The sequence below is a fragment of the Pristiophorus japonicus genome, chromosome 16 (genome assembly GCF_044704955.1).
Source record: "Pristiophorus japonicus isolate sPriJap1 chromosome 16, sPriJap1.hap1, whole genome shotgun sequence".
NCBI lineage: Eukaryota > Metazoa > Chordata > Chondrichthyes > Pristiophoridae > Pristiophorus > Pristiophorus japonicus.
Window position 1 is genome coordinate 136,696,547 of NC_091992.1, and position 20,090 is coordinate 136,716,636.

At 48.1% G+C, this 20,090-nt stretch overlaps 1 long non-coding RNA gene across 4 annotated transcripts in view; it reads right to left on the reverse strand.

Moving 5' to 3' along the window:
* Positions 1-20,090, reverse strand: part of LOC139226873 (uncharacterized) — a 284,995-nt gene that overhangs the window by 35,454 nt on the left and 229,451 nt on the right. For 3 of the 4 annotated variants that reach the window (XR_011587338.1, XR_011587335.1, XR_011587336.1), the window contains one exon: positions 7,159-7,935. This is a non-coding gene — a long non-coding RNA (uncharacterized lncRNA). Of the gene's footprint in view, positions 1-7,158; positions 7,936-20,090 lie in introns of those variants that run through there. The other variant, XR_011587337.1, reaches the window with a different exon arrangement.

Genomic DNA, 20,090 nt, shown 5'->3' on the forward strand with positions numbered 1-20,090 from the left:
CGCCATCTCTTTTAATACCCTGGGATGCATTTCATCAGGACCAGGGGACTTGTCTACCTTGAGTCCCATTAGCCTGTCCAGCACTACCCCCCTAGTGATAGTGATTGTCTCAAGGTCCTCCCTTCCCACATTCCCGTGACCAGCAATTTTTGGCATGGTTTTTGTGTCTTCCACTGTGAAGACCAAAGCAAAATAATTGTTTAAGGTCTCAGCCATTTCCACATTTCCCATTATTAAATCCCCCTTCTCATCTTCTAAGGGACCAACATTTACTTTAGTCACTCTCTTCTGTTTTATATATCGGTAAAAGCTTTTACTATCTGCTTTTATGTTTTGCGCAAGTTTATCTTCGTAATCTATCTTTCCTTTCTTTATTGCTTTCTTAGTCATTCTTTGCTGTCGTTTAAAATGTTCTCAATCTTCTAGTTTCCCACTAACCTTGGCCACCTTATACGCATTGGTTTTTAATTTGATACTCTCCTTTATTTCCTTGGTTATCCACGGCTGGTTATCCCTTTTCTTACCGCCCTTTTTCACTGGAATATATTTTTGTTGAGCACTATGAAAGAGCTCCTTAAAGATCCTCCACTGTTCCTCAATTGTGCCACCGTTTAGTCTGTGTTCCCAGTTTACTTTTGCTAACTCTGCCCTCATCCCACTGTAGTCCCCTTTTGTTTCAGCATAGTACGCTTGTTTGAGACACTACTTCCTCACCCTCAATCTGTATTACAAATTCAACCATACTGTGATCACTCATTCCGAGAGGATCTTTTACTAGAGATTGTTTATTATTCCTGTCTCATTACACAGAGGACCAGATTTAAGATAGCTTGCTCCCTTGTAGGTTCTGTAACATACTGTTCTAAGAAACAATCCCGTATGCATTCTATGAATTCCTCCTCCAGGCTACCCCGTGCGATTTGATTTGACCAATCGATATGTAGGTTAAAATCCCCCATGATTACTGCCGTTGCTTTTTCACATGCCTCTATTATTCCCTTGATTATTGTCCGCCCCACCATGAAGTTATTATTTGGGGGCCTATAAACTATGCCCACCAGTGACTTTTTCCCCTTACTATCTCTAATCTCCACCCACAATGATTCAACATTTTGTTCATTAGAGCCAATATCATCTCTCACAACTGCCCTGATATCATCCTTTATTAACAGAGCTACCCCACCTCCTTTCCCTTCTTGACTATCCTTCCGAATCGTCAGATACCCCTGTATGTTTAATTCCCAGTCTTGGCCACCCTGCAACCACGTTTCTGTAATGGCCACCAAATCATACCCATTTGTAATGATTTGTGCCGTCAACTCATTTACTTTATTTCGAATGGTGCCAGTTTAGGTCTGTAGCTATATCTTTATCACTTTGGTTTCTCTCTCAGTTCCAGTTCACCCTCTGTAAAACCATTCCACAAGCTGCACGAAACAAACAGCCTGGTCCCATCCCCGGCTGCTCTCCGCCCTTGCCGAATCAGCTGCTCCACCTACTCCTCATGCCAGACTTCACCCAGCCTGAGATCCTGTACTCTGTGCTCTTGTTCTGCTTGGGTGGGTCCCGGAGTCCTGGCCTGTGAAAAGATCATTTGGGAATTCGGAATTTTCTTTTAAACCTTTTCAGTTCTCAAAAATCTTGGACCACGTTTAACAATTGTTGGCAATCTGGTTATATTAGTGTCAGAATGTAATGATAGGCGGGCATGCAATAGTTCAACATCTCCAACTCTGAATCATGGGGCTGGGGAGAGAGTGAAATTGGTCAACAGCAGTGGGGGAAGCAAGTGGGAGCGAAACAGTAAACTAGGTCTACACCCCACCCATAAGAAATAGGAGCAGGATTAGGCCATTCGGCCCATCGAGCCTGCTCCGCCATTTAATAAGATCTTGGCTGATCTGATCCTGATCATGGACTCAGTTCCACTTCCCTGCCCGCTCCCCATAACCCTTTACTCCCTTATCGCTCAAAAATCTGTCCATCTCTGCCTTAAATATATTCAATGACCCAGCCTCCACAGCTCTCGAGCAGAGAATTCCACAGATTTACGACCCTCTGAGACAAGAAATTCCTCCTCATCTCAGTTTTAAATGGGCAGCTCCTTATTCTGAGACTATGCCCCCTAGTTTTAGTTTCCCCTATGAGTGGAAATATCCTCTCTGCATCCACCTTGTCGAGCCCCCTCATTATCTTATATGTTTCAATAAGATCACCTCTCATTCTTCTGAACTCCAATGTGTATAGGCTCAATCTACTCAACCTATCTTCATAAGTCAATCCCCTCATCTCCAGAATCAACCTAGTGAACCTTCTCTGAACAGCCTCCAATGCAAGTATATCCTTCCTTAAATATGGAGACCAAAACTGGATGCAGTACTCCAGGTGTTGCCTCACCAATACCCTGTGCAGTTGTAGCAGGACTTCTCTGCTTTTATACTCCATCCACCTTGCATTAAAGGCCAACATTCCATTTGCCTTTCTGATTACATGCTGAATCAGACTACTAATTCTGATTACTAACTTTTTGCATACTAACTTTTTGTGTTTCATGCACAAGAACCCCCAGGTCCCTCTGTACTGCAGCACTTGGCAATTTTTCTCCATTTAAATTATAATTTGCTTTTCTATTATTTCTGCCAAAGTGGATAACCTCACATTTTCCCATATTATACTCCACCTGCCAAATTTTTGCCCACTCACTTAGCCTGTCTATATCCCTTTGCAGATTTTTTGTGTTCTCCTCACAATTTGCTTTCCCACCCATCTTTGTATCATCAGCAAATTTGGCTACATTACACTTGGTCCCTTCATCCAAGTCATTAATATAGATTGTAAATAGTTGGGGTCCCAGCACCGATCCCTGCGGCACCCCACTAGTCACTGTTTGCCAACTGAAAAATGACCCATTTATCCCGACTCTCTGTTCTCTGTTAGTTAGCCAATCCTCTGTCCATGCTAATATATTACCCCCAACCCCGTGAACTTTTATCTTGTGCAGTAACCTCTTATGTGGCACCTTATCGATGCCTTCTGGAAATCCAAATACACCACATCCACTGGCTCCCCCTTATCCACCCTGCTCGTTACATCCTCAAAGAATTCTAGCAAATTTATCAAACATGATTTCCCTTTCATAAAACCATGCTGACTCTGCTTGATTGAATTATGATTTTCCAAATGTCCTGCTACTGCTTCCTTAATAATGGACTCCAGCATTTTCCCAACGACAGATGTTAGGCTAACTAATCTATAGTTCCCTGCTTTTTGTCTGCCACCTTTTTTAAATAGGGGCGTTACATTTTCGGTTTTCGAATCCGCTGGGACCTCCCCAGAATCCAGGAAATTTTGGTAGGTTACAACCAATGCATCCACTTCTCAAGACCCTAGGATGCAAGCCATCAGGTCCAGGGGACTTGTCTGCCTTTAGTCCCATTATTTTATTGAGTACTACTTCATTAATGATCGTGATTGTATTAAGTTCCTCCCTCCCTATAGCCCCCTGATTATCCACTATTGGGATGTTTTTAGTGTCTTCTACCGTGAAGACCGAAACAAAATATTTGTTCAACGTCTCGGCCATTTCCCTGTTCCCCATTATTAATTCTCCAGTCTCATCCTCCAGGGTCCAACATTTATTTCGTACTAGTTTACTTTCATAATCTATATTCCCCCTCGTAATCATTTTTTTAGTCGTTCTCTGCTGGCTTTTAAAAATTTCCCAATCCTCTGGCCTCCCCTTAGTCTTGGCCACATTGTATGCCCTTGTTTTCAATTTGATACCCAGGCGCAGCTCCACCACGGTTTAGAACATGTAAGAAAAGATTCCCAGCCCTCAGCCGCTTGTGCCAGTGGTGTGCCTGTGCCGTGGTTCTGTTGCTGGACCAGTAATCCAGAGAACGTGAGTTTGAAATAAGAAGTGAAAATCTGGTCTCAGTAAAAGTGATCCTGAAGATATCGGATTGTTGTAAAAACCCATCTGGTTCACTAATGTCTGTCAGGGAAGGAAGCCTGCCGCCCTTACCCGGTCTGGGTATATGTGACTCCAGACCTTCACCAAAGTGGTTGACTCTTAACTGCTGTCTGAAGTGGCCTAGCAAGCCCCTCCATGTATCAAACCTAGAGAAGCAGCTCAAATAGGGGTGGGCAACACATGGCAAGAATCAAATATATACGTTTTAAATCGATAGCATTGCTGATTAAAGTGGTAAATGGTTTACCGGCAGACACCAGCTGCTGCCGCCTTCTGTGTGCGTCCAGTGAGGACAGGGTCGGGTTGGTTTGTGTGTTTCAATTAGTGGGCAATGCGGTGTCCAGGCTCTCAAAGGAGGTGTGGTTGGAGGCCAGGGACCCACAGACCCCTCCCCCCAGGAGATCAGCACCTTCCGGGGGGGGGGGCGGAGGAGGGTGAAAACTTGCAACATTATTTAAAGAATTTATATTGCAGTTAATAAATAGTTTGGAGTTTTGAGATTCCACATCATAGGCTATAATACAAAGTACAAAGATCAGTTTATTCATGATTTATAATTAATCAGTTCAGTTAATCAACCCGTCTTGACTAAATCCCCCCCCACCCCACCCCTTGCTTTTAACTGATCCGACAAGTTCCTCATTCTTTTTTCTCTTCATAATAAAGTTCTCTCTCTCTCTCTCTCCTCCTCCCACTCCCCTCTCTCTCCTCCTCCTCCTCCTCTCTCTCTCTCTCTCTCTCTCTCTCTCCTCCTCCTCCCACTCCCCTTTCTCTCCTCCTCTTCTCTCTCTCTCTCTCTCTCTCTCCCTCCTCCTCCTCCTCCTCCCACTCCCCTCTCTCTCCTCCTCCTCTCTCTCTCCTCCTCCTCTCTCTCTCTCTCTCTCTCTCTCTCTCTCCCCTGCCACCCCCCCCCCTCTCTCTCCCTCTCTGTCTCTCCCTCCCCCCCACCCCCCAGGGAAGATACATCAGCCTCTGAGGGAGAGCAGCACAGGTTCCCCAGAATGGTACCGGGGCTAAAAGGGGTAAATGATGAGGACAGTTTGCACAGACTGGGCCTGTATTTGCTTTATAGAAGATTCAAGGATCATCTAATTGTGGAGTTTAAAATGATACAGATTGGATAGGGTAGCTAGAGAGAAACTGTTTCCTCTGGTGGGGCATAACTTTAAAATTAGAGCCAGGTCGTTCAGAAGTGATGTCTGGAAACATTTCTTCACCCAAAGGGTTCTGGGAATCTGGAACTCTCTCACCAAAAGGCTGTTGAGGCTGGAGGTCAACTGGAGCTTTCAAGATTGAAATTTGTCGATTTTTGTTGGGAAAGAGTGTTGGGCTATGGAGCAACGGCGGACCTTTAAGGGTCACAGACCCATCCCTGACCTTTCGGGGTCACAGTACCCATCAGTAATGGGACTGAGTAACGGGTGTCGACGTGATACCGCCTGCTTTGTGTTATGGCCCAAGATGAAACTTTACACCGTGGTTTTCAAACCTTCCAACGCGTGGAATGCACAGGGTCCTCTGGTAGGAGGCCAGAACTCGAAGACCAAGTCAACATCATTTCGTGTAAATCTTATCTTGAGTGTAGAGGACGATTTGGAATACTTCATCATTGGTGTGCAAAATTAAAGCACAGGGTATTGGGGGTAATGCACTGATGTGGATAGAGAACTGGTTGGCAGACAGGAAGCAGAGAGTCGGGATAAACGGGTCCTTTTCAGAATGGCAAGCAGTGACTAGTGGAGTGCCGCAGGGCTCAGTGCTGGGACCCCAGCTATTTATAATATACATTAATGATTTAGATGAAGGAATTGAGTGTAATATCTCCAAATTTGCAGATGACACTAAACTGGGTGGCGGTGTGAGCTGTGAGGAGGACGCTAAGAGGCTACAGGGTGACTTAGACAGGTTAGGTGATTGGGCAAATGCATGGCAGATGCAGTATAATGTGGATAAATGTGAGGTTATCCACTTTGGTGGCAAAAACACGAAGGCAGAATATTATCTGAATGGCGGCAGATTAGGAAAAGGGGAGGTGCAACGAGACCTGGGTATCATGGTACATCAGTCATTGAAAGTTGGCATGCTGGTACAGCAGGCGGTGAAGAAGGCAAATGGTATGTTGGCCTTCATAACTAGGGGATTTGAGTATAGGAGCAGGGAGGTCTTACTGCAGTTGTACAGGGCCTTAGTGAGGCCTCACCTGGAATATTGTGTTCAGTTTTGGTCTCCTAATCTGAGGAAGGACGTTCTTGCTATTGAGGGAGTGCAGCGAAGGTTCACCAGACTGATTCCCGGGTGGCAGGACTGACATATGAGGAGAGACTGGATCGACTGGGCCTGTATTCACTGGAGTTTAGAAGGATGAGAGGGGATCTCATAGAAACATATAAAATTCTGACGGGACTGGACAGATTAGATGCAGGAAAAATGTTCCCGATGTTGGGGAAGTCCAGAACCAGAGGACATAGTCTTAGGATAAGGGGTAAGCTATTTAGGACCGAGATGAGGAGAAACTTCTTCACTCAGAGAGTTAACCAGTGGAATTCCCTGCCGCAGAGAGTTGTTGATGCCAGTTCATTGGATATATTCAAGAGGGAGTTAGTTATGGCCCTTATGGCTAAAGGGATCAAGGGGTATGGAGAGAATGATCAGCCATGATATTGAATGGTGGTGCAGGCTAGAATGGCCTACTGCTGCACCTATTTTCTATGTTACTATATCAACGGAATGAAACAGAAAGTGAATACAGGGGAGTCTTCCGACCTCGATCAACTTCCTGCCGTTGATATTTTCCATGTGATTAGAAGGGAATTTGCAGCTATGTTCGTGCAGTTGAAAACCCCAATGAAGTTTCTCAAAACGCCATGTGAGCCAATTCTGTTAAATTTGAAACGACAAAAGATAAGTAGATTGGAGTCTCTTGTCCTCTTGCATGGCCCATGCTGTCTGTGTTTAGTAGGTTCAGTTGCTGTATAAAATCTCACCTTGGTCCCAGGGGTCCCTATCCTAGCCTTGTTCTGTACTTTGTAGAGTTTCTGCTGAACTTTACAACTTCAAGGGGAAGCACTGAAGGGAGACATTGATCTGATTGGTGTTTTTAGGATCTTGTGGTGTATGTAGGCACCTTTAGTAATGACTCCACGAGGCAGGGTATGGTACTTAAACTGTGAAGACCTGCAGTCCTTTATTAGCAGCTCCTGGGACGACAACAAGCTGTGTGTTCCTTTTTATACTGGGTTACCTGCCGTGTGCAGGCAACCCCTGGATCTCCAGCAGCAGCACCCTCTTGTGTACCGGTAAGGTGTGTACAGTACAAGGTACATTCAATGTTGCATACAGTGTTACAGACATCACACAGTGAACAGGCATGCCTACACAACAGATCTAACGGGACTGGATAATGTTGCCCATGACTAGCTGTGTCACTGTGTCTCGGACAGTAGATCCAGAGGATACGGTCTATGCTTGAAGGGGTCAATTCAAAACTAATGTGCAGAAACAGTATTGCAGTGAGCGAGTGGTCAATCTATGGAACAGGCTCCGAAGAGAGACGGTGGGAGCAGTTAGTGCTGATTCCGTCAAATGCAAATTAGTGATTTTTTTCAGGCAATAACATTTTGTGCTGCAGTATGTGAGTGATGTGAGCTGTGACGTGGGGGGGGTGCAGCGAGCTCGGGAGGAAGCGGTGACCTTGGACCTCTGGTTCCCAAAGCTCTCCCCCACCAGGGGTTTCCTCACCGTGTCTGGGTCAGTGTAGACTCACTGAGCTTGATGGCTGTGATTGGTCAACAGCTCCATTGTTGTTGGATTCTGCGATTACCAGGATGGGAGAAAGCCAATTAATCCTTCTTTCTCATAGTGAGAGAGGCTCCAATTTCTGTTTCTCACCCATGTTGTTCAGATGGAGCTGGTTTTCCTCTTGCCCATAGCTATTTGAATTGGTGAGTCACAGCCACTTCAGCCTTAAAGAAAAAGGAAGACTTGTATTTATATAGCGCCTTTCACAACCTCAGGACATCCCAAACGCTTTACAGCCAATTAAATACATTTGACGTGTAATCACTGTTGTAATGTAGGAAACATTTTTTTGTAGTAATGATTGAGGGATAAATATTGGCCGGGACACCGGGGATAACTCCCCTGCTCTTCTTCGAAATAGTGCCATGGGATCTTTTACATCCACCTGAGAGAGCAGACGGAACCAAAAGGTAGCACCTCCAACAGTGCAGCACTCCCTCAACACTGCACTGGGAGTGTCAGCCTAGATTATTGTTCTCAAGTCTCTGGAGTAGGAATTGAACCCACGACCTTCTGACTCAGAGGAGAGAGTCACGACTGACTTAACACAGGACCATAGGGTTAATGTGACACTGTGATGGAACCATCTAGAACAGAGTTACCATAGCAAATGCTCCAAATGCGAGAAAGCACAAGGCATTTCAGGTGGATGTTGAATTTCTCCTCCCTCAGGAACAGGAGGCAGCCAGTCAGCCTGTCGAGCCTGTTCCGCCATTTAATCAGATCATGGCTGATCTGTATCTTAACTCCATTTACCCGCTTTGGTTCCATAACCCTTAATACCCTCGCATAACAAAAATCTATAAATCTCCATTTTGAAATTTTCAATTGGCTCCCAGAATCAACAGTGTTTTGGGGGAGAGAGTTCCAGATCCCCACTGCCCTTTGTGTGAAGAAGTGCTCCCTGACGTCACCCCTGGGCCTGGCCCCCTTGTTCTGGACTCCCCCCACCGGAGGAAACAGTCTCTCTCTCTTCACCTGATCGAATCCTTTAATCATCTTAAACACCTCAATTAGATCACCCCTTAATCTTCTACACTCGAGGGAATACAGGCCCAGTCTGTGCAGCCTCTCCTCATGATTTACCCCGAACCTGAGCTGCTCCCCCTCCGAGGCCGATGTACCCTCCCTGGGGGGCGGGGCCCAGGACTGAAGGCAGTTGTAGAACTCCGGAGTGTTATAGAACTTTAGCCTAATTTCCTATTTGATAGAGGAGATAGGGAGAAAGTGTTTTCACTGACAGGACGGTCAGTAATTAGAGGGCACAGATTGTAAATAATTGGCAAAAAATCCAGGGGTGAAATCAGAGTGTTTACGCAGCGAGTTGTTGTGATCGGGAACGCGCTGCCTGACAGGGCGGTGGGAATAGATTCAATAGTAACTTTTGAAAGGGATTTGGATGAATACTTGAAAGAGAAACACTTTCAGGGCAGTGGAGAAAGATCGCGGGAGTGGGACTAATTGGATCGCTCTTTCAAGCACAGACATGATGGGCCGAATGGCCTCCTCTGCTCCGAGAATCAGAAATTTACAGCACGGAAGGAGGCCATTCGGCCCATCGTGTCCTTGCCGGCCGACCAAGAGCTATCCAGCCTAATCCCACTTTCCAGCTCTGGGTCTGTAGCCCTGCAGGTTACGGCACTTCAGGTGCACATCCAAATACTTTTTAAATGTGGTGAGGGTTTCTGCCTCTACCACCCTTTCAGGCAGTGAGTTCCAGACCCTACCACCCTCTGGGTGAAGAAATTTCCCCTCAAACCTCCTACCAATTACTTTAAATCTATGCCCCCTGGTTGTTGACCCGTCTGCTAAGGGAAATAAGCCCTTTCTATCCACTCTATCCAGGCCCCTCATAATTTTATACACCTCAATGAGGTCTCCCCTCAGCCTCCTCTGTTCCAATGAAAACAACCCCAGCCTATCTAATCTGTCCTCGTAGCTTAGATTCTCCAGTCCAGGCAACACCCTCATAAATCTCTGTACCCTCTCCAGTGCAATCACGTCCTTCCTGTAATGTGGTGACCAGAACTGCATGCAGTACTCCAGCTGTGGCCTAACCAGTGTTTTATACAGTTCAAGCATAACCCCCCTGCTCTTGTATTCTATGCCTCGGCTAATAAAGGCAAGCACTCCAAGGTCCCGTTGTTCCTCTACACATCTCAGTATCCTACCATTTAATGTGCATACCCTTTCCTTGTTAGCCCTCCCCAAGTGCATTACCTCACACTCCTCCAAATTAAATTCCATTTGCCACTGTTCTGCCCACCTGACCAGCAGATATCTTCCTGCGGTCCACATGTGCTGTATGATTCTGTGGTGGGTAACTGGGGTTGTAATAAGTGGAAAAAGGGGAGAGCTGAGCCAAGCCGCATTGTCTGCAGCATGTACCTGACATGGATTGAGGGAGCAGCCTTGAGTTGGGCCATGCGATCGTTGTGATCTCTTTGCTCAGGCGTTGCCTGTTTGAGGGATTGGCTCCTGTCTGGTCTGATGGACCAATGCTTGGCTGATTTATCGCCTCATTCCTGACTGCACACTCTACGTTCTGCCAATCTGCCGGGTCACCGAGGGTGCTGCTCTTCTATCGAGACTGTTTCTGGGAACACTTTCAAGTTGTGTTGTTGAATGTCAGAGTCTCCTGGCTCAGGGTTTCTTGAGTTCCTGGTTGAGGAGATCTGGTGATGTTCCAGGGTCTCGATGTTCAGTTGGTGCAGAAACTGTGAAGTTTAACCCATTCCACAGAGCAAGTGGAAATCAGTAACCAGAGTTAGATTTATTCTTTAATCTTTTCCTCCATTCCACTGCGTCCAACAGCATTCACTGGATGAGCAGGCAGGCAGTGCTCACTGGATGAGCAGGCAGGCAGTGCTCACTGGATGAGCAGGCAGGCAGTGCTCACTGGATGAGCAGGCAGGCAGTGCTCACTGGATGAGCAGGCAGGCAGTGCTCACTGGATGAGCAGGCAGGCAGTGCTCACTGGATGGTTGTGGTCTCCATTCAGACCCTGAGCCCTGCGGCTGGGGTCGGGTGTTGGTTATGAAGAAAAAGACCCACCAGTTTGAAAAAAGTTCCCCACTCAACAACAGCCCAGATGTGGCCCATGTGTACCAGAGTTAGATGGAAATGCAGCGGGGCATGGAATTCTCACACCTGAAGCTCCAGATATACCCAACACTTTTACTGAAGGGAGGGCTCTGGGAATTACTGAAGGGGTGGCAGTGCTGAAAACAGATGTGTTTACTACGGGAAGCCCCCTCCCCAGAAAATGTTGATTTTAGATGCTTTCCTTGATGTATTTTGGAGCCTCCAGTAATTCTCCCTTTCAGTCCAAAAATAATTTATCCCAGAATAGTTACAAATGTTCTAAATATGAAATTAGAAGCATGTGCTGATAGGGTGAGGTGAAGAAGGGTGGGAGAAGACTCCTGTCGAGCTTGGATCTGTTGGGGCCCATGCCCTGTTTGTGTGCACTTGGCTCTGTCTCATTCTGTGAAAGTACATGTCGGAACTTCACTCCACATTTACAGGGCCCAGCTTTTCAAATTATTCATTCTTGAGATGTGGGCATCACAGGCAGGGCCAGTATTTATTGCCCATCCCTAATTGCATTAATGTATTAGTTTGATGCAACTAAATGGCTTACGACGCACCAGTGGGACTGTACCCCAGTGAGAGTCTGTGTGTGTGGGACCCATGCCCCAGTGAGAGTCAGTGTATGTGGGACTGTACCCCAGTGAGAGTCAGTGTGTGTGGGACTGTACCCCAGTGAGAATCAGTGTGTGTGGAACTGTACCCCAGTGAGAGTCAGTGTGTGTGGGACTGTACCCCAGTGAGAGTCAGTGTGTGTGGGACTGTACCCGAGTTAGAGTCAGTGTGTGTGGGACCGTACCCCAGTGAGAGTCAGTGGTTTCAGGATAAAGAACATTGAGAGTAATGAAGGGGAAAACGCTATTTGCTTGAATTAGTTTGATTAAATAAAAGTACAGGCTGATGTGACAGGAATAATAATAACTTGCATTTATATAGTGCCTTTAACATAGTAAAACATCCCAAGGTGCTTCACAACGCTGTTACAAGACAAACAGATAAATGTGACACCGAGCCACTAAAGAAGAAATAAACGCAGGTGACCAAAAGCTTGCTAAACGAGGTAGGTTTTAAGGAATATCTTAAAGGAGGTAGAGAGATGGGGAGGTTTAGGGAGGGAGTTCCCAGAGCTTGGGGCCCAGGCAGCTGAAGGCACGGCCACCGATGGTTGAGCAGTTATAATGAGGGATGCTCAAGAGGCCAGAATTAGCGGAGCGCAGACTTCCTGTGGCGTTGTGAGGCTGAAAAAGATTACAGAGATGGGGAGGGGCAAGGCCATGGAGTGAGTTGTAAACAAGGATGAGAATTTTGAGATCGATGCTGTTATGTATGTAAACATTACCAATGTGTAAGACTTGCCACCAGGGGGCGCACCTGTGGGAGACCCAAGGGTCACCTGCACACCCTGGGCAAGCAGGTATAAAAGGCAGTCTCCTCACTCTGGAGTTACAATAAAGAGACCAAGGTCACAACAGTTTGAGCTGAAGATATACCGTCTTGTGGAGTTATTCTAAATGTAACAGATGCGTTGTTTAACCGGGAGCCAATGTAGGTCAGAAAGCACAGGGGTGATGGGTGATCGTGACTTTGTGTGGGTTCGTACACTGGCTGCTTGTTATGTATTTAACTCCTTGTAACCTGCATGACACCTGACCACCAGAGGGCTCACCTGTTGGAGTCCCAAGGGATCCCAGCATCCCTTGGAGCAGAATATCTAAGCAGGCCATCAACGAGGTACCTGCACTCTGGAGTCTTATTAAAGGAGCTAAGGTCACACTTGCTCATTATAATCAATTTCATCCTTTATTATGAGTGTACCAATTGGCGACGAGGTAACGAACAACCACGCGAAAATGCAAAGAACAGTCGGTATCCTGGAGAAGTTCTCAGAAGGGGGCGATTGCGAGGCCTTCGTGGAGCGACTCGACCAATACTTCGTGGCCAACGAGCTGGAAGGGGATGAGAACGCTACCAAACGAAGGGCGATCCTCCTAACTGTCTGTGGGGCAACAACCTATGGCCTCATGAAGAATCTCCTGGCTCCGGCAAAACCAACAGAGAAATCCTACGAAGAACTGTGTACGCTGGTCCGGGAGCACCGAAATCCTAAGGAAAGCGTTTTGATGGCGAGATAGCGGTTCTACACGTGTCAACGATCGGAGGGCCAGGAAGTGGCGAGCTACGTCGCCGAACTAAGGCACCTCGCAGGACATTGTGAGTTTAAGGGATTCCTAGAACAAATGCTCAGAGACTTTTTTGTACTGGGCATCGGACATGAGACAATCCTTCGCAAACTGTTGACTGTAGAAACTCCGAATCTGAGTAAAGCCATATCGATAACCCAGGCATTTATGTCCACCAGCGACAACACCAAGCAGATTTCGCAGAATAAAGAAGTTTCAGCCAGTACTGTGCATAAAGTAACTTCGGTCTCGAGCAGAAATGTACAGGGCAGAACGTACACGCCGGCTGCTGTGGCCTGACCTCAGATAACCCAGAGTCCGCCATCAATTGTTAATGCGAGGCAGTTAACACCCTGTTGGCGCTGCGGGGGTGATCATCGGCCCCATCAATGCCGCTTTAAGCACTATGTGTGCAATGGCTGCGGAACAATGGGACTCCTCCAACGAATGTGCAGGCGAGCTGCAAACTCTGCAAACCACCACGTTGCAGAGGAAGATCGATTCACTGTGGATCAGACGGAATTGGAAACTCGTACGGAGGAGGCAGAGGTGTATGGGGTACACACATTCACTACGAAATGTCCACCAATAATGTTGAAAGTTGAACTGGACAGAATTCCAGTGTCTATGGAGCTGGGCACGGGGAACAAGTCAGTCCATAATGAGTAAAACGGCCTTCGACAGGCTGTGGGGAAAGAAGGCACACAGGCCCAAGCTCAGCTCCATTCACACCAAACCAAGGACTTGCACCAAGGAACTAATCCCTGTAATTGGCAGTGCTGAAGTCAAAGTCTCCTATGAAGGAGCAGTACACGAACTCCCGTTGTGGATTGTGCCAGGGGATGGCCCCACATTGTTTGGCAGAAGCTGGCTGGGAAAAATCCGCTGGAACTGGGACGACATCCGAGCGCTTTCGTCCATCGACGATGCCTCATGTACCCAGGTTCTGAGCAAGTTCTCATTGTTGTTCGAGCCAGGCATTGGAAGCTTCTCGGGGGCGAAAGTGCAGATCCATTTGATTCCTGGTACGCGACCCATGCACCACGAGGCTCGGGCGATACTGTACATGATGTGTGAAAAAGTGGAAATTGAGCTGGACAGGCTGCAATGTGAAGGCATCATCGCGCCGGTGGAATTCAACGACTGGACCAGTCCGATTGTCCCGTTACTCAAGGAGGACGGCACAGTTAGAATTTGTGGGGACTATAAAGTAACGATTAACCGTTTTTCGCTGCAGGACCAGTACCCGCTACCCAAGGCAGACGACCTATTTGTGACCCTGGCTGGAGGGAAGACATTCACCAAGCTGGACCTGACCTCGGCCTACATGACACAGGAGCTGGAGGAGTCTTCAAAAGGCCTCACCTGCATCAACACGCACAAAGGTCTGTTTATCTACAACCGGTGCCCGTTCGGGATTCGGTCAGCCGCGGCGATCATCCAGCGGAATATGGAGAGCCTGCTCAAGTCGGTTCCTTGCACAGTGGTTTTCCAGGACCACATACTGGTTACAGGTTGGGACACCATGGAGCATTTGAAGAATCTGGAGGAGGTTCTTAGTCGGTTGGATTGCGTGGGGCTCAGGTTGAAACACTCGGTGTGTGTTTTCCTGGCACAGGAGGTCGAGTTCTTGGGAAGGAGAATCGCGGCAGACGGCATCAGACCCACCGACGCCAAGACGGAGGCCATCAAGAATGTGCCGCGACCACAGAACGTGATGGAGCTGCGGTCGTACCTGGGACTAGTTAACTATTTCGGTATTTCCTACCTGGGTTAAGCACCCTGCTAGAACCCCGACATGTGTTACTGCGCAAGGGAGACGACTGGGTGTGGGGGAATTCACAAGAGGCTGCCTTTAAGAAAGCCAGAAATCTGTTGTGTTCTAACAAACAGCTTGCCTGTATAACCCTTGTAAACGATTATTGCTAGCTTGCGATGCGTCGTCATACGGGGTCGGGTGTGTGTTACAACAGGCTAATAAATCGGGGATTTTACAACCGGTCGCTTATGCGTCCAGGAGTTTGTCCAAGGCTGAAAGGGCCTACAGCATGATTGAAAAAGAGACTCTGGCATGCGTCTACGGGGTGAAAAAAATGCACCAGTACTTATTTGGCCTCAAGTTTGAGCTTGAAACTGACCATAAGCCGCTCATATTGCTGTTCTCTGAGAGCAAAGGGATTAATACCAATGCCTCTGCCCGCATCCAAAGATGGGCGCTCACCCTGTCGGCATACAATTCTGTAATCTGCCACAGATTGGGCACAGAGAACTGCACAGATGCTCTCAATCGGCTGCCATTGCCCACCACCGGAGTGGAAATTGCACAGCCAGCGGACTTGCTCATGGTCATGGAAGCATTCGAGAACGAGAAGTCCCCCGTTATGGCCTGCCAGATCAGGACCTGGACCAGCCAGGATCCTTTACTGTCCTTGGTTTAAAAAAAAAAATGTCCTCCATGGGAGCTGGTCCGGTGTCCCAGTGGAGATGCAGGAAGCAATGAAGCCGTTCCACAGACACAAAGATGAGTTGTCCCTGAGGGCGGACTGTCTTTTGTGGGGCAATCGCGTAGTCTTGCCCAAGAAAGGCAGAGACACATTCATTTGCAAACTGTACAACACCCACCCAGGCATTGTAATGATGAAAGCCATCGCCAGATCCCATGTGTGGTGGCCCGGCATCGACTCAGATTTAGAGTCATGCGTGCGCCAGTGCAACACTTGCTCTCAGCTGAGCAAAGCACCCAGAGAGGCACCGCTAAGTTTGTGGTCATGGCCCTCCAAACCGTGGTCAAGTATTCATGTGGACTATGTGGGCCCATTCCTCGGCAAAATGTTTTTGGTTGTCGTGGACGCTTACTCAAAGTGGATTGAATGTGCAATAATGTCTGTAAGCACGGCCACCGTTGAAAGCCTATGAGCCATGTTTGCCACGCACGGCTTGCCTGATGTCCTTGTCAGCGACAATGGGCCGTGCTTCACTAGTGCTGAATCCAAGGAATTCATGACCCGCAACGGGATTAAACACGTCACATCTGCCCCGTTCAAGCCCGCATCCAACGGCCAGGCAGAATGAGCAGTTCAGACCATCAAGCAAAGCTTGAAACCTGTGTCGGAAGGCTCCCTGCAGACCCAGTTGTCCCGAGTGCTGTTCAGTTACCGCACCAGACCCCACTCACTCACTCCGGGATTTCCCCAGCCGAGCTGCTCATGAAAAGGGCGCTTAAAAGAAGGCTCTCTCTTGTCCACCCTGATCTACATGATCACGTGGAGGGCAAGCAGCATCAACAAAGTGTGTACCATGACCGTGCAAATTTGTCACGCGATATTGAGATCAATGATCCTGTGTTTGTGCTCAATTATGGACATGGTTCCAAATGGCTTGCTGGCACGGTCACAGCCAAAGAGGGGAGTAGGGTAATGGACAAACGCACAGAAAACATTTGGACCAAATCAAATTACGGTTCACCAACAACTACGAACAACCCGAAGAGGACACCACCAACTTTGACCCTCCAACACACACACACACACACACACAAGTGGCAACTGACATCACAGTTGACCATGAAACCGAACTCACCATCCCCAGCAGCCAGCAAGGCCGCTGCCCAACAGCCCAGTGAAGAACTGACCAACCCACCCACACCAGCATTTGTACCGAGACGATCGACAAGGGAGCGAAAAGCCCCAGATCATCTCACCTCTTAAATAAGTGTACTATTGACTTCACGGGGGAGTGATGTTATGTATTTAACCCCTTGTAACCTGCATGACACCTGACCACCAAAGGGCCCACCTGTTGGAGTCCCAAGGGATCCCAGCATCCCTTGAGAGCACAGTATATAAGCAGGCCACCCACGAGGTACCTGCACTCGGAGTCTTATTAAAGGAGCTAAGGTCACACTTGTTCGTTACACACAGTACTCAGTTTCATCCTTTATTATGAATGTACCACTGCTGAGTTTTGGATGACCTCAAGTTTAGGTAGTGTAGAATGTGGGAGGCCAGCCAGGAGTGAGTTGGAGTAGTCAAGTCTCGAGGTAACAAAGGCATGAATGAGGATTTCAGCAGCGGATGAGCTGAGGCAGGGGCGGAGGTGGAACAAGATGGTTTTAGTTATGCCGTGGATATGTGGCTGGAAACTCATTTCAGGGTCAAATATCACACCTAGGTTGCAAACCGTCTGGTTCACCCTCAGATTGATGCTAGGGAGAGGAATGGAGTCAGTGGTTAGGGAACGCAGTTTGTGGCGGGGACCAAAAATAATGGCTTCGGTCTTCCCAATATTTAATTGTAGAAAATTTCTGCTCATGCAGTCCTGGATGTCGGACCAGCAGTCTGACAATTTAGAGACCAAGCAGGGGTCAAGAGAAGTGGTGGAGTGATAGAGCTGGGTGTCGTCAGCGTACATGTGGAAACTGACGCTGTGTTTTCGATGATATCGCCAAGGGGCAGCATATAGATGGGAAATAGGAGGGGCCAAGGATAGATCCTTGGGGGACACCAGAGGTAACAATACGGGGGGAGAAGAGATGCCGTTGCAGGAGATTCTCTGACTACGATGAGAGATAAGAATGGAACCAGGCAAGTGCAGTCCCACCCAGCTGGACGTTGGAGAAGGATGCAGACAGGACGAGGAGGGATAGTTTACCTTTGTCACAGTCACAAAGGATGTAATTTGTGACTTTGAGAGCTGTTTTGGTACCGTGGCAGGGGCGAAAACCAGATTGAAGGAAATCGATCATTGAATTCATGGAAAGGTGGTGACGGGTTTGGGAGGGGACCACACGTTCAAGGACTTTGGAAAGGTTAAAGGGAGGTTGGAGATGGGCTGATAGTTAGCAAGCAAAGTGAGGTCCAGGGTTGTTTTTTTGAGGAGAGGGGTGATGACGGCAGATTTGAGGGAGAGGGAGACAGTACCTGAGGAGAGAGAACTGTTAACAATGTCAGCTAACATGGGAGCCAGGAAAGGAAGTTGGGTGGTCAGCAGTTTAGTGGGAACAGGGTCAAGGGAGCAGGAAGTGGGTCTCATGGACAGGATGAGCTTGGAGAGATCAAGAGCAGAGATCAAAGAGAAATGAGAGAAAGATATGGGTGTAGGGCTGGGGCTGGTGGGAGCCTCAGATGAAGTTTGGCCTGGTGGGATCAGTGAAGGAAGGGAACTCGCAGAGGCACCGATCGGATGGTCTCAATCCTTGAGACAAAGAAATCATAAGTTTCTCACACTTGTTGGAGGTGAGTGTGGTAGAGACACACGAGAGGGGTTTAAGGAGACGATTAGCAGTAGAGAATAGTAGCAATCCAGAATGATTCTGGAATAGTGTGCAGTTTTTGTAGACAAGAGTAGGAACCGATGATGCTTTATGTGTTCTAGGCAGATCTGGTGGTGAATGGCTATACCAGTTGTCCGCCACATCTGTTCAAGTCTGCGCGCTTGTGACTTGAGGGAGTAAAGATAAGGGCTGTACCAGAGGGAACGGCCAGCGTGGAAGAGAGCAATATTTTTAATAGGGACTAGGGCATCAACGGTGATGGTGAGGGTGCAGTTGAGCAGATCGGTGGCTGCAGAAATCTCTTTGTTAAAAGAGGGCCAAAGGTTGGACAGCTTGGAGTTGATAACTGCAGTTAAAAGAGAGTTTGGAGAGAGTTTTTTCCAGGGGCGGATGCAGAAGGAAGTAGGGTTGGATTGGGGAAGAGGGACGCAATTGGAATAGTAAGGCCACGAGAGACGACAAGGTTAAGGGGGTGGCCATGAATATGGGGTGAGGAATTTACATGGAGGGAGAGATTAAGGGAGGATAGGAGGGTAGTGACCTCCAAGGAGAGAGAGCATGGTGAATTGAGATGGAGTCACCGAGGATGAGATGTTGCTCGGTACAGAGGCTGAGGGATGAAAGCAGTGAGGATATACGAAATGAGGAATGACAATCTACTGGTAATGAGGATGTGCTAAGGAACCCAGTGACAGTCTGCCTGCCGATTATTCAAAAACACGTACAGCAATTGGGAAAACACCCACAGAGCCTGGAGTCTGTTATGTATTGTCCAGGTACATTAAATGTATAAGTACAATGGTGCGCCACAGAGGGCGCTGTGGTGGGAGACCTGAAAGTACCTGCGAGACAGAGTATAAAAGGCTGCCCACCACACCTGAGAGGCACTCTGGAGTTACACAATAAAGGACTAAGGTCACAGCAGTTACTTCAACACCAGACCGTGTGGAGTCAGTGATTTGTGTGCTACATACATCACATTGGCGACAAGGACATGGATGAACTTCACGCAACCATGGCCACTCTGGGCTCATTAAAGGATTTTACCGTGGGCAATGATTGGGAGGCCTTTACGGAAAGGCTCGAGTACTACTTCACAGCAAACGACCTGACGGGGAACACGGAAGCACTGAGAGAGAAGCGTAAGGCGATATTGCTTTCCAGTTGTGCCGATGAGGTTTACTGTCTCGTCAGGGATTTGCTGACACCCGAGAGCGCCAGGGACGAGTCTTGAGGAGCTGGTCACACTCATTCGTGACCAACTTAAACCGAAGGATAGCATCCTCACGGCCCAGCACAAATTCTACCACCACTGCAGACCCGAGGGCCAGGATGTCACCAAATATGCTGCGGACCTCAGGAGACTCGCGGCGCCGTGTGATTTTGGCGCACACCTTGACGAGGCGTTGCGAGACGTTTTTCTTATGGGGATTGGCCACGAGGGCCTCCTTCACAAGCTGCTGGCCACGGAACCCACAGTCAGCCTGAAGCAAGCCATCACCATCAGCCGGTCGTTTATGACCTCGACTTGCAGCACCAAGCAGATGATCCACACAGTCTCGAACCCGGCAGGTACTATCCACAGGATAACACCCGCCACAGACAAAACTGCAGAACGTGGCTCTGCCCAGGTCAGAGAGCACGGACCTCGGGGTCTGGGAACTCAGAGTCCGCCGAGGGGGGTAATCGAACAGCACCATGCTGGCGCTGCGGAGGGAGCCATGGGGCTCATCGGTGCAGGTTTGCGGAATATACGTGCAATACCTGCCACACGAAA